Source organism: Chroicocephalus ridibundus, chromosome 9, assembly GCF_963924245.1.
Source record: "Chroicocephalus ridibundus chromosome 9, bChrRid1.1, whole genome shotgun sequence".
Taxonomy (NCBI): domain Eukaryota; kingdom Metazoa; phylum Chordata; class Aves; order Charadriiformes; family Laridae; genus Chroicocephalus; species Chroicocephalus ridibundus.
This window is the reverse complement of record NC_086292.1, coordinates 45,382,575-45,396,468: the sequence shown is the minus strand read 5'-3', so window position 1 is coordinate 45,396,468 and position 13,894 is coordinate 45,382,575. Positions and strand designations below refer to the sequence as shown.

Below are 13,894 nucleotides of genomic sequence, written 5' to 3'. Positions count from 1 at the left end.
ACTAACTTGAGGCGGCTGAAGTTAGGCAACCTCGATGCTCTTAGCATCTTTGGAGAGAAAGGAGCATTTTCAGATGCGTCTCAGACACTGCCATGGGTTTAGAGGTAAATCTCACTCTGAAATTTTAAGAAGTTAATTCACATTTTCCAGTATAAGCCATAGGAGCATAAGGCTTCCTGAAAGTCAGTAGGATTTAGGTTCCTAAGTTGGGAAGATGCTTTAGAAATGGGTCTGGTTATCACCTCAATTTAGCACATTTTCTTTATCTTTGTTTTGGTCATTCTGTGCATTTTTGCTTGGGACTATTTGTCCTTCTAATAAATAACCAATTTAAAATGAATTATAATTGATTATTCTCTTCTAAGTCTTCAGTTTTCATGCTTTGCTAATCTGTAAAACTTCCCAAGAAGAATGGTGTCATAACTGCAACGTTCTGCACCTTGACATTAAGTGTATATTTCACTCATGGCCAATTTAAAAAATCAAAATAGAAACTTTGTAATAATCTCCCTTTACAGTTTGGGTTATGAGAAGCTGAGAATTCCCTTAGGCTTGATTGATAAAACATGGCATTTATCCTATTCCTAGGATGATGTTCAGCAAACTTTATGACAGAGGGAAACAGCTGGTAAAGTGGGTTCATGGAAAGGTGAAGGTAATATAGACATAAAAAACAAGAGGATAATGATTTTAAAAGGGATAATAGTTGTAATAACACCATTAACCTTTTGCTTCAAATTATTGAATGTGTGGTCTCTTCAGCAGGCTAATCAAAGGTTTGCATTAACTGCAATGCAAGAGGAAGTGGCAATATACAACCTGAGGTGATTTTTTTCCTTCTTCCAATTATTCACTATCAAACCCTTATGAAAAAAAAAGAAAAAGAGAGGGAGAGGAAAACCAACCCTTTGGCTGTTGAAGACCCCTTCCAATTTTGAAATTAAGCTGACTTGCTTTCAGAAGAAACAAACTCATGCTTCCTTCCTGCTTTGTAAGAGCATTTTGCAAGGGTAAAATAAATGAAAAATAAATATTATTTGTTATAGATACATAAAAATTAAAAGTCAGAAATGCAAAGAGGTAGCAAAGTGTTGCAGGGCAGCCTGCCAGTAAGAGCTAGCCCTGAGCTGTGTGGTGATACTGCGTGGAGGGGGATCATCAGCAGAGGGTCACCTCGAAGGGCAGGTGTAGACAGTGTGGGCATGTCACTGCAGAGGTCTGATGGCTCGCCTGGGATGTGCGAAGATCTGTGCTACTCTGTCTAGGTCACTTCTGGTAGCTAAACAGCTAATTCAGCCTGGATCAGAGAAAAACTACCATTACTGCTTTCATGTTACATGCACACAGGGTTGACTAGCAGAGGCAGGCTATGCTTTGACAGTTATTCACCTGCTAAAAGGCAAATGCATTGATGGTGGAAAAGTGCCATAGATGATGGAAAAGCTTATGGTCACTTGATGTAATTGTTCAGGAATTTGTCCGGTTGGACAAATCTGCTCCGTAATACGATTCTGCCGGTGGCGATCCTTATTGCTCACTTAAAGCACCTATCCAAGGTGCACATCAGAACACCTTCGGTTGGAAACGTCCCTTCCATACGCAGTCAGGGGGTAGAGAACCACCTGAGTTAGACACCCAAAGCAAGATTGTCTGACTGGCTTGCAATGTGTCCTGTCAATCTAGTATGAAAGGAATAAGTGTAAAAGGAAGTTTGCACCCGTTCCTCACTGACAAAACCCCATACCATTAACAGGCCCATTCTGTGGAATCAGAAGACGGTGAAAGACTGCAGGAGCAGCATGCCTTGAATTTGAATTAGCCAGACTGAATTTAAAATCAACAAGCTGAAAGAGCCTGAGATAAGAAGTCAGAACATTCAGAGGAAATGAGAACTGTTCCGGGAACTAAAGGTGAGAGAAACACTAAGTCACATTAAAAATATTCAGCAAGAAAAAGGGACACCTTTTCTTTTTCTGGACACCTTTTCTTAGAAGTCATCTATAATCGGTAACCTTTCCCAGGCACTTCCCCAGGCTGTTTTTAGTAGCTGAATCCTTTGTTTCAAAACCACCCATTGATTCAGTACCCTAAGTGAGAAGTAATTAAGGTGGACAGAAATCTTGCCTGCTGTATGGATGTATGAGGTGTAGAAGACAGAGGCAGAAAGGGGAATGAATGAATTTTTCCAAAAGATAGATAGCTCTCACAACACATATGAGTCTGATGTAGAGTATTGTTAAATACTTGTTGTGTATGTAGATGTGCAGCTCTATTCATCTTTCTGGCAATTGATCTATTTATTTCCATATACACACATGCTGATGTACATATGTGTGTGTGTGTTCCTGAAAGATAATGAACTATTTAGGGGGTACTTTGTCAGACTATCATTTAAAGAGTTACATTCTTTTAATGCACAGTAGTTTAAGCAAACTCCAAGGTTTTTACTTGGCAATAAACCCATTAAATCATCTTAAATACCATGTCATAATGACAATTTGATGCCACCAGATGTGGCACTAGGGATTTTTTTTTTAAAATGCTTTCCTGGAGATACAGCTTCCTGAATTTTAAATTCTTTAGCCTGTTTGCACAGCTGTTAGATCACAGAGCTCTGCCATCTTTTTGCTTTGCATCAGTTATTCACTAAATCATGTGTGGCATGACTACAAACTCACTGCATCTAAAATGTTTAGGCTCATACCTACTTCACCCTCGTAAAGGCTGAAAAGTTGGGCTGTATGGGATAGGATGTATGAGCGTTATCCATTCCAGCTGTGGAGCTCCCTCAGGGGGAGATTTTAGAGATGCAGTCAGAAGACTACTCTTGCACGCCGCTTTTCACTGGCTACTTAGCCTGTGAAAAAACCAGATGCCTGGCCACTTCCCTGGCTTTTCTCACCTTGTTAGCCAAAAAAGCAACCAGATCAGTAGTACAGCACTTCTACACAAGGGAGACTTGGGAGAGGGACACATTAGCAGAACACAACAAAAGACGGGACACTGGGCGTTGCTCTGATCCAGAATGGGGGACCAAGTTCTCAGGCTTTTTGTCACGCTGAGAGTTTGTACGGGTGAGTGCTGTGTGATCTGAGGTGGCAAACATGGCTTCTCTTCCCCTGATCTTAGATGTGCCTTTTCCCCTAAAAAAGGCAGTAGGAGTGAGAGACGTATGTTGGCAAGGATTTGAAACAGGGTCATGAAGTCAGTGCCAAATGTGCTGAGAAGTGTGACCGCATCTGAGGGGCAGGCACTGATGGTAGGATTTGGAGCTGTCCTTGGGTAGGTCAGAAATCACAGCCTGCGACCCTGGGGGATCGCTCTGGGCTTTTTCCAAGGGTCAGGAAAATCAGCACACGACACTGAAACCCTGGATGTCTGTAGGTGACAAATGCCCCCCAAACTCAGCCTGAAGGTGAGTTGGTATTATTGCAGTACTGAGCTCTCATCAGTGCCAAAGGATTATTCAATCCTGAGTTAATGTGAATTAGAAATACTCCTTATAAGGCTGATTCAAAGCCCAGCGGAAGGATTACCGTTGTCTTGCATGGAGTCGTGGGCCGATTTGCTGTTTGGCTCTGGAGCCGACATATGAACATTTGAGCAGCTCTGTACTGAAGAGTGCATGAAATGCTGTTCAGATTACCCTCCAGTGAAGTGTGATATTTGATAATATCAGTAAATACAAAACAGAAACAAAATGACAACAGCATTTGAGCATCTTGTGATAGCAAATGGGGTGGAAAAGTTAAATGAATATAGAAGAGGATCCCCAGAAGCTGGATCGCAGCACAATGCTGGTAGCAGCCTAGTTGTTACCATACTGATACCAACACGTGGAGCTCTAAATCTTTTTGGATCATGGCTGAACAGAGAGATTTGCTCCTCGGTGCCTTTTCTCTTATTTATATTGTATAGGCTGTCCTCCTTTCCTACCAGCAAACAAATAAAAACTCTCTGCCAGCTATAGCAGCAGTTTACATGGAAAAGCAATGAAGCAATTTCAGGAAAGTATTAGATGTAATTTTGGCTTTTTTTTGCTGTCAGTTAGCAGCCAGAAAGAGGAGATTCACTGATGTGCAGAGACGGGCGTGTATTATGCAAACTCATATCACAATCTCATTGACTGTTCGTGGACCCCCATATCTCTCTGTTTCCATCTGTTGTTTTAAGACTAAGTTGCTTGGAGGATGTCCAAATTCCCTTCCCCTCCCCAACTTGGGTGAAGTACGTGCCTGCCTTAGGCTCCCTACATAGACACCACAGAGAGAGGCTTCTCCAGTGAACGTGATGTGCCAGGGGATGCTCCTTTCTCTCCCTCTTCCCCTTGCTGCACAGGGATTTTACAGGGTGCCTAAAAGATACGTCACCCCAGTCAAGGTCTGGATTCGGATGGGGTGAATGTGCGCTATGCTGCTGTCTTCAGCTGGTCATGGTTCAGAATTAATATAACACAGACTGTGAGGAGCACAGGTGTGTGATCCACCAGTTGCCCATGGCCTATGAGTGGGCAGCAGAAGCTGCCATGTCTCGGTGTAGGCAGTAGCTTGTGGCTGATGCAATATTTCAAGAGATAACAAGGGAACGTCAAGCTTATCCAAGAAAATAGAAATGACACGGAACATAAATAAGCAAACCATATAAAACACAAACTCTATCCCATTAAAATTAAGTATGTTTTAATTTCTGAAAAGAATGACGTTTTGGTGTTATATTTACTGAACAGGAAAAGATTACATGCATCATTAAAAGGAAATGTTTTCAAGGGCTCTTTTAAAAAATTGTATCCATGTTTGCAATTGCCATGTGCAAAATATAAAAATCAGAGAAGGGAAAGAAACCCAGCAAGCAGTGGAAATAGCCCATTTTGTGAATTATAGGGAAAAATATACCATCTGTGATTTAGTGCAGTTCCCAAGATCCCATCTGTGATCGAAGCGCAGTCCTTGGTGAAGGCTGAATCCCTGAGCCATTCCCTGATAAGATATTTCTCTTGGAAGATGCTTGGACTAATGGGTTTGTTTTTCTGGAATATGGCTTTTCTAGATGAGACACAGAAACCTAGAGGCCTAATTTTGCCTCCAGTGGCCGACTGCAGCTGATGTCAGGAGTGAAAGGAGGTCAAAGATCTAACAACCTTTTCCTTCAAAATTTCTGTACTACTTTTTATCAAGTCAGGTTGTTGGGTCTAAGAGGGCTAGGTGATGATTTCGTAGTCTCTAGTGTCAGATGTTGTGGTCACCGGACTCTGCATGAGGAGGGCTCACCATGCAGGTGCTGCCGCACAAAAGAAGCTCTAACTATTTCCTTTTGTTACTGCTATTATTTTTTCAGCAGAGTAGAGTGAAGAGAGAGACATCTCTTGACCTGGCGGCAGGCCTCTCATGCAGCTGCGCTTCTACTGCCTCTCTAGGCCTGTGATCTCTTAGTCCAAAGGTGGCCTTAGCTGTATCAGGTATTTATACAAATGCAACATATTTAATTCCAATCCTTTATTAAGTACACGCACAGGTACAAGCTGGCGCGATTTCGGTTACCACTGAAATTTATATTTGAATAATAAATGCGCTCACCTGTTTAATATATGTTTATATTTTCTACTCTATGTAATTATATGATGATTATACAATTATAGAAAATACTTACATATTTTGCACAATTATGCTATTACTGAAACACTGCCCGCAATAGAACTGTTTGTGTGCGTGTGTATGCACATGTTTAGGAAAATACAGCCATGGTTGGTTGTTTTAGAGTTGTCCAGAGCTCATGTAGCCCCATCTCGAGTGAGGTTTGCTGCTTGAGCAGACGATGATATACCGCAGGAGCATGTGTATTATTACTATTATCACCTGTGGCTGAATCTAGCTCTATTACAAAATGGTTTCGGCTTTATTATAAAACACCTGCGCTAAGGATGTTCATCCAACCTGATTTCGTGCTTGGCTGGCTCAGCTGTGCCCCTCGGTTCTGGTGCATGATGTGAGGTGCACACGCGCTGGGTGTGCAGCTGCCTGAATGGGCACCCCGGAGCCACCATCCTTCTTAAACTGGGCTGTGGGGGGCGGGCCACCAAGCCCCAGTCTGCGCTTGCCGCTGATGGGTTTGACAGACGTTCCACTGTGCCTACACGGCCTCAGAGAGCTTCAGGCATCCTGCCAGGCTGCGCTACCCGCCACCGCCTGAGCGTGCAAGGGATGGGGCAGATTCGTGTCACAGCATGCGATGTTGTATTGGGGAGTACAACTGCAGCTGGCTCTCGTCCAGCCCTCAGATCTGGGTGCTCTCATGCTTGGGGGGTGTTCCTAGTCACCGGCTTAATACAGATGAATAAACAAACAAGTAGCAGCTATTGATAGCATCGGCATCTGTGTTTGTACTGATGGCAAGTGAAACGATTCACCCAAGCTAACACAACACAGCAGCGTCAGAGCTGGGAGCGGGATGCCTGCCTCCCACCTGCCTTTCCCAGGATCAGCTGGGCGAGGGAGAAAAAAGGAGCTGTTCAACGGGATAAATACACCCTGGCTTTACCTCTCCCACGCTGTACAGGTCTTGGAGCCAAAGGGTTAAAAAGAAATGAGTGCGTTCGGCATGCTCTGCAGAGTGCCCGAAGTCTGAACATGAATGACCAAATTGCTTTTTACTTTTTAAATTAAGCCCTCTGTCTGTACGCACGCAGCTAACACTGCTGTTCCATTAAATAAAAGAATTTGTTCCCACTCTTATTTTTAATAGGGTAAGACCCTGCCGTTCCATCTCACAACTTTACTGACATGAGATCTTATTAAAAGCAATCCTCCCCCTCACCTCCTTGAAATCTGAGCTTCTGATAGCTTCATCCACATTGTGTTTATTTTATGTACACAGCTCTGCAGCTGCTGCTTCCTTCTTCTCCGATAAATGACAGCATAACTGTTGCATCCACTAAAAAAAGTAAATAAAATTAAATGGGGAAGAACAATACATCTCTGGCAGAGAATAATAACTCTTTTAAGGAACGTATCTAAATTGTACAGCCTGATCTTAATTGTAAGGATAATTCTTTGTTATTTCAAGCAACTTGGAACGCGACAGCAAATGCACGCTCTTGGCAGTACATCCAGAGAGATTTCTGTGGAAACAATGGGGAGAATTCTCCTGAACTGAAAGGAGATTGAAGCTTCTTTATTAGGTTAATAGGGCTAGAGTCTGTGATGAGAAAGAATGGAAGAATACGCTACGATCTGTTGGTTGCTTGGTCGGTTTGGAGGTGGTTTTTTTTTGAAGCCCAGATGGTGCTGGACGAGGCCCTGTGTAGGTGTTGTACGGGTGAGTGTTAGTTGGCAGCAAGGAGCCCCTTGACCAGCCAATCTCCAACCCCTGCGTCTCACTCCCCAGGGAGGACCGAGGGTGGGAGGTTTCCCTCATCCCTGGTGAGCCAGGATGGTCCCATGCTGGACTGGTGCTGCTGACATACGGCCCCATCCAGGCTCCAGGCCAGTGCCTTTCTGTTATCATCGCTGGTTCATTGTTTCTGCCATCGCAGATGAAGCCAATGGCAGCAGTGGAGGCCAGCAGCAGCGTGCTGGTAGTAACTGGTGCTCTTTAGCCATGGCTGTGGGGCTGGGGTAAAATTTCAAGATGTCTATTCAGTCCTTAGACAAAAATCCTCTTGAATTTGCCCAGAATTTGTCCGAGGAGCTGGGAAATGGTATTAAAGCAGAACAAACTGAGAGAGCGTAATGTAAACTCAAACTCCTAAATTACGGGAGGACAATATTTGTGGCAGCATCAGAAAGTGGAATTGGTTTTGAGAATCATCCTGCTCGTTACAGAATATGGGGAACCTGTGCAGATGCATGATCAGCTCTTCTAACATCTTGGCTAATTCAGAAACTGCATAGCTGAGACTTTGGGGGAAAGCAAGTTGCTTTCCTGATTGGTGGCGGGGGGAAAAAAAGAGGACCTGGTAGAGTGATCTGATGGAAGAAGGGAGAAGAAATACTTCTGAGCAATGAAACACTGCCCTTGGTGAGGAGATAGGAAAGGATGAGAGGACAAAAAAATAATACAGGTGCTGACTTCAAAAAGGTAGAAATCTTTTATTTAAAAGAGAGAGATAAAGCTACAAAAGGTGGGAAGCGCATTGTCTGTTTTGAAAGTAGCTAAGAAAGACCTTGGGAAAGATCAGGCTGGGCAGGAGCACTGCTGCTCTAAGGGAGTAGCAACAGTTGACAGTCAGCCAAGGTGGATGCCTTATCAAAGGGATGAAGGAATAATAGCTATAAAAGGAGGGAAAAAGGTTTCCAGAACAGGTGAAGTAGCACTAGTGGGAGATTTACCCTGGATGTTATCTGGGAGATGTCTGGAGGAAGAGGTGAAGAAGGGCATCAGCTCAGGAAAGCCTGCAGCGTGGCTGTTTGTATGCTGTACTGCAGGACACAGCCTTTCTGCTCTTTTGGGTGTAGAGCCGGTGCTCACCAGCTCTGCCTTTCCTGCTCTGTAAGCAATGCCCTGCCATCGGTGTGGCACCACAGCCTGCGCAGGCGTCCCTGGGAAGATGCTCTGGGGACCGAGCTCTCTGCAGAGGGGCCCACGTGCAGGAAGGGTGGGCACTTGCAGCTCCCCATGGATAACCGGAGTCTTGAGGGCAATCTCAAGCCTTCTATACGTCATGTTTACCATGTAATCGGTGGCCATTTACCCTTGCACCTAAATAGATAGCAGCAAGTTGTCTACTGTGGCCTGAGCCTGCTTTCCTGCCTTGCTTGCAGGGCACTCGCTAGGCTGGGTGTTGCCTGGAGGCCAGACTTGGGAGAAAATGGGGTGAAACCTCAGCTTCCAGGAGAGGAGGAGGAGGAGGATGCTCCAGACCATGCTCACGTACCTGCTCTGCAAGGCAGGCTGAGGCTGGCTGTGGGTTATTATTCCAGTGTAGCCTCAGGGATAAATAAAAGGAGCCACGTTCCCATAAATGCTGGCCCTCATACCAGCTCCAGGTGTCAGCAGGGAAAAGGGCAGCTCCTTGTCCTCAGCCAACCCCAGAGGAGAGTCTGAGACACCTGCATGTGTCCCTGTTACTGCTTCAAGGAGTCCCTTCTGCTGGGATGGACCATTTTCTCTCTGCTCCGTCGCAGCATGGCTGTAAGTAACACAGCATCACTCAGCTCCCCTTCGGCCAGCAAATTCCAGGCACGAACTGAGGACAACATCTGGCCCTTTGAAATGATCCGAGAAGCCCATCCAGAGCCCGGTATGACAGGCAGAAGGAATCTATAAACCTGAGGCAGCACCCTCATTTTCTGATGCTGCAGTTTGGTACGTGTCAACAAGGTCATTGCTGGGTCTGTTTTTGTTTTTTAATTGGGAGGAAGATTTACAGCTTTTGGAGTATCTGGCCTAGCCATTATCATACAGATGCTCCTTACATATGCTCCAACTTGAGGCAAAAGACAAAGTTTTAACAGAAGCTAGAGCTCATCACGAAATAATCATGTCACCAGAGATTTATCCTTTGGTGAAGGCGAGAATTTGTCTGGGAACCGATCAGGTTTTTCTCTGTGGACTAAAACACTGAATTAGGACCAACGAGGTGGCAAGGACACGCTGAGAAAAAAACGCTCGCCCTGTGAATGAGGGCAATAAATGAGGTTTTCATTTCGTTGCGTAAACTCTTAACCTTTCTTGCTGCAAAGTGCCATCTAGTGTTCACAGCCATGCCTGCCGGCCCCTCGCCAGCCTGAACTTGTAGCGTGAGGCTGCAAACAGCTTAAAAAGACTAAAGGGAAGGCAGACAAGCAAACAAACTTTAATTGTTGATGATCAGATGCTATTGGTCTTTAATACATGATTGTAGTAACTTAGGCAAATGAAGCTTCTTTATTATGTGATGGAATAGGAAATGTTTCAACTGGCTTCAAAAATTAACCTGGATCTCCGACAGCAAAGCGGAGACCATGCTGAAGGAGCATGTTGTCAGGAAAGCAACTGTGGAATTTCATGCACAAAATATATGCCCAATGATGTGTCCAGTTTGTGTGTGCAGCGAGCACTGTGGCATTATTAATGTTGTTTGTGTTGCAGCGGTGCTTCTGCACGCTCACGAGGGAAGTGAACCCGGGCACCGCACACATGGAGCATTACAAGATGGTCCCTTCCTCACAAGTTTGCAAGCCAGCTGGAATAAGTAGGTGAATCCAGGAACAGGAGAGCACCTTAATGATCATCAGTCACTGCGTAGGTACATGCAAGTTAATCGTACATGCAAATTAGTCATGCAGTAGCCTAAAATCAGACCCAGCAAAACCACAGTTTAGCGTCTAAATTGCAAGAATCGGGGAAGGATGATCCACGAGAACACTTAGAAATTGGAGGCAGAGGAGAGGTAAAAGAGTGCACAAAAATAACTCTACATCCAGATTTGTATCTGGGGCATCTTTCGCAGTGGGCTGGGGCTGTCCTGATTGGCTTAGAAATCTCCCCGCTGCATCTGATCACCCCTGAAACCACCGCGAGCACAGATCTCAAACACAAAGGTTGTTATTACTATTTGTTGTTATCTGTAGAGCGTTGACAGCACTTAGAAGTGCCAGAGGATTCATGCCTTGGGTTTTGCTCTTGCAATGCCCAGGAGCAAAGTCTGATTAGGCCAAACTATGTCCATGATAGAGAACAGCCCTACTGACAGGGAGCAAATTAGGTCTCTGACCTAGCAAAGCATTTAACCATGTGCCACATTTTTTAATATGTGTATCTCTGGATTAAGACCTGGATGATGTAACCTTTTGCTGCCTCTAATTTTTTTGATTGCAGTATGAAGCAGAGCTGAGCTTGCTGGTGCAGAAATCCCTGTGTACGGTATTAATATGCTTTCTAAACTGCCTCCTTGTGTCTGGACAAAACACCACGGTTTCCTCCTAAACTAAAGGATCTTTCCCATCTACCTTCCTAGACTCCTCCTTTCTGTTTGCTCCTTTGTGATCTGTTGATCTCACGTTCCTTGTCGCACCTCGGTGATAAATGACAAAGCAAATACAATAGCAGTGAAGAACCTGGAAGGCTTCACAAACTATAGGGGATGCTGAGAAATAACCAGTTTTATCTTCTTGCAGCTTGGGAAGCAGAAGTTGACTCTGAGCTTGAGGGAGTCACCTCATTGTCAGAACTGACATGACCTTTATGAATTTCTCAGAAAACTCCTTGGCAATGAGGACTTTATGAGGAGCTACACGTCTCTCAAAGGGAGTTTTGAGTTTAAGGATTTACCCTGGATCTTCTCATGCCATGGCAAAGGCTTATCCTCTGCAGGATGTCTGCTTTGCTTCCCAAGCTACATTATAAGCTTGGTGGTTTCAGGGTGGGGAGAACAGGAGGTTTAAGGAGGAGACTCGAGCTGGAAATTGGTGGGTGTTACACCTGATAATCTGCTGGCATCCTTGTTCAGGAAGCCTCTGGGAGAGTGTGCCACAAAGTACTCTTCTACGATACCTGCTCTTGCTCCGTACTTTCTGTTGGACATCTGAAATCACTGGACTAGATGGACCTGTGGTGTGCCCCCACGTCACTGCTCTATCTCCCATGTTTTTCATTAATTCCCACCACTTCTGATCCACTGCATTGCTGCCACATGCTACCACAGAGGGCAACTCTACTTTTTTGTCCCTGCCCCACTGTGACCTGAAGGGCCCCAAAGTTGTACCTATACATGTACTGCATGAAGCTAGCAGATGAGCCAGCTGCACATTGAGCCTTTGCACCCCTCACCATGCACATCCATCTCTTCTATTAAGCTAGGAGGGTTACGGTTATAATGTGTGCTGACACAAACTGCTTGGGTCATCTTAAATTTTGATGTAGAATTAAAACAACGAGGGAATTTATCAGTTCATGCTACAAGTAACTGTTGCGACTGTTTCTCATTTGCACTGGCCAGAAGTGCCTGGTGATCCCATTCCCAATAGAGCGCCTGAACCTACATGTTCACAGGTTTCTCAATTAGCAGTACAAGAGAAAAACAGATAAGAGAGTGCTTCTGAGTTATGGAGAGCAACCTCAGAGGTTTGCACGTCAGGGTAACAGCTCCCTTTGCAAGTGGAACCGCCAGTTCTTTAATAAAGCCCAAGTGCGATGCAGCATATGCCCAAACAGTACAGAGTGTGCCGAGAAACTTGAACTGGGTTTTGTTTATTGTCATGTACTCTGAGCAGCAACATTTGTGCAGATCAGAGCTGAAGATGGGGGGGAATAAGCCCACTCCTCTCTTAATTATTACAGCACAGTGTATTTCTTACTGCCACCTCTTGGCCAGCAGATTATATGGTTTCATACAAATCTGGAGCATCTGGTGTGATGTAAACATGTTAAACCTGCTCTGCTCCATGCTGGGGTTTCATGGAAGAAAGGAAGCAAATAGTGTAAATCAGCACAGAAGAATAGCCTGAAATATTTGTATTTCTTCCTTCATTTTTCAACAGGCTTATGCTATGATGAGCATGGTATGGGTTTTGATGTAGAATCCCACCAGCTGGTGCGTGCTCAGGTTTTGAATACGATCATACCAAAAACCCCAGGCATTTTCAGATAAAATAATACCACAGTATTTTTTCCAACACAAAAATAAATTATTAAAGGAAAAGATTATCCAGCATTTACTTGGTTTATCTCCTCTAGACTGCACTCCCAACATATGAAATATGGGCTCTATATAGACCTTATGGTCAGAAGGACCCCTTCCACCACACAGAGCCATTTTTTCAGCAATTCTTCCATTAACATCAGAACTTTGGGTTGAGTAAAACTGTTTTTTTCTGACTATGGTCCACAAATCCGAGAGTTCACGACTTATTTGTGCTGAGTCAGGAAAAGGTAAGTAATACAAGCTAGGCAAGCTTAAGGTTTGCTACCCAAGAGTTGAACCATCCATAGCAATATTTTCAGAAATCTGCAAATTGAGAAAAGTTGCACACAGCTGTGGTGGAGAATGCTCTTTAGATAGGTGCTTACCCTTGAGGTGAGGTTTTCAAGTGACAGATCACCCATTGCATTCTTAGGTAATCTGTGAAGGGAGCTAATTGCCTCCCTATGACATAAAACATGTGAATCTGGTTTGTAGCCTGAGTTCATGTAGCTTCCATTTCTAGCTGGTGGTTTTTGTTACGGCTCGATCGTGAGCTCTTCTGTCCAGGACTATGTGATTTATTTTTTTTCTGAAAGCATGGATGCTATCCTAATTACCAACTACTGATTAATGAAAGTAATATATTAGAAAAATACCTTCTAATATGAATTACATATGGCCCAGCTTTACTGTTTAAGTCCTGCCTCAGTCACTGATTGGAATGGTTTATCCAAGCGCTTATCTTTAAGCCCCAAAATAAATCCCACTGAACTCGGCAGTAGAAGGCAACCCTCAGTATAAAAAATAAAATCTCCAACCCTAGCATTTTACCATTTTAAGACCCAGCAACCTAAGTGTTTGCCAACCGCAATCGTTCTTTTCATTTTGGCTTCTCTTGGGCATATTATGTGACTCTAGTTTTACTCATTAAAGTCTCAGATTGTGCTTGTTTTGTTAACAACCATTAGGGCAAGGGTTCTAACTCTTAATTGGCACCATCTGGAAATGAGAAGGAAATTGCTCAGGATGAACGCAAAGATGAGGAAAGGCCTTGCACTTTTCCACGGTTGCAAAATTTGTCCCGTTTGGAATAGCCACATCTGACCTAGGAACCAGCTCACCCTTTATTTCTGCTGGGGGCTGGATGGAGAGGGAAATTTTCTTTCAAGAAAAAGACAATCTACACATTGCCAGCAGAACCAGAAAACAACTGTTTAAAAGCAGAAAGTTGCACAATTCGGGCTGCAGCGAACTAGGCCTTTTTATGCAAATTGAATATCTTTGTTCCCAGTTTTT

The 13,894-nt window shown here is 44.1% G+C and overlaps 1 long non-coding RNA gene across 1 annotated transcript; it reads left to right on the top strand.

The window, feature by feature from the left end:
- LOC134520644 (uncharacterized) lies at positions 1-1,821 on the top strand. The gene is made up of 3 exons (XR_010072488.1): positions 1-104; positions 763-824; positions 1,754-1,821. It is a non-coding gene; the product is annotated as an uncharacterized LOC134520644 (long non-coding RNA).
- The last annotated feature ends 12,073 nt before the right edge of the window (positions 1,822-13,894 follow it).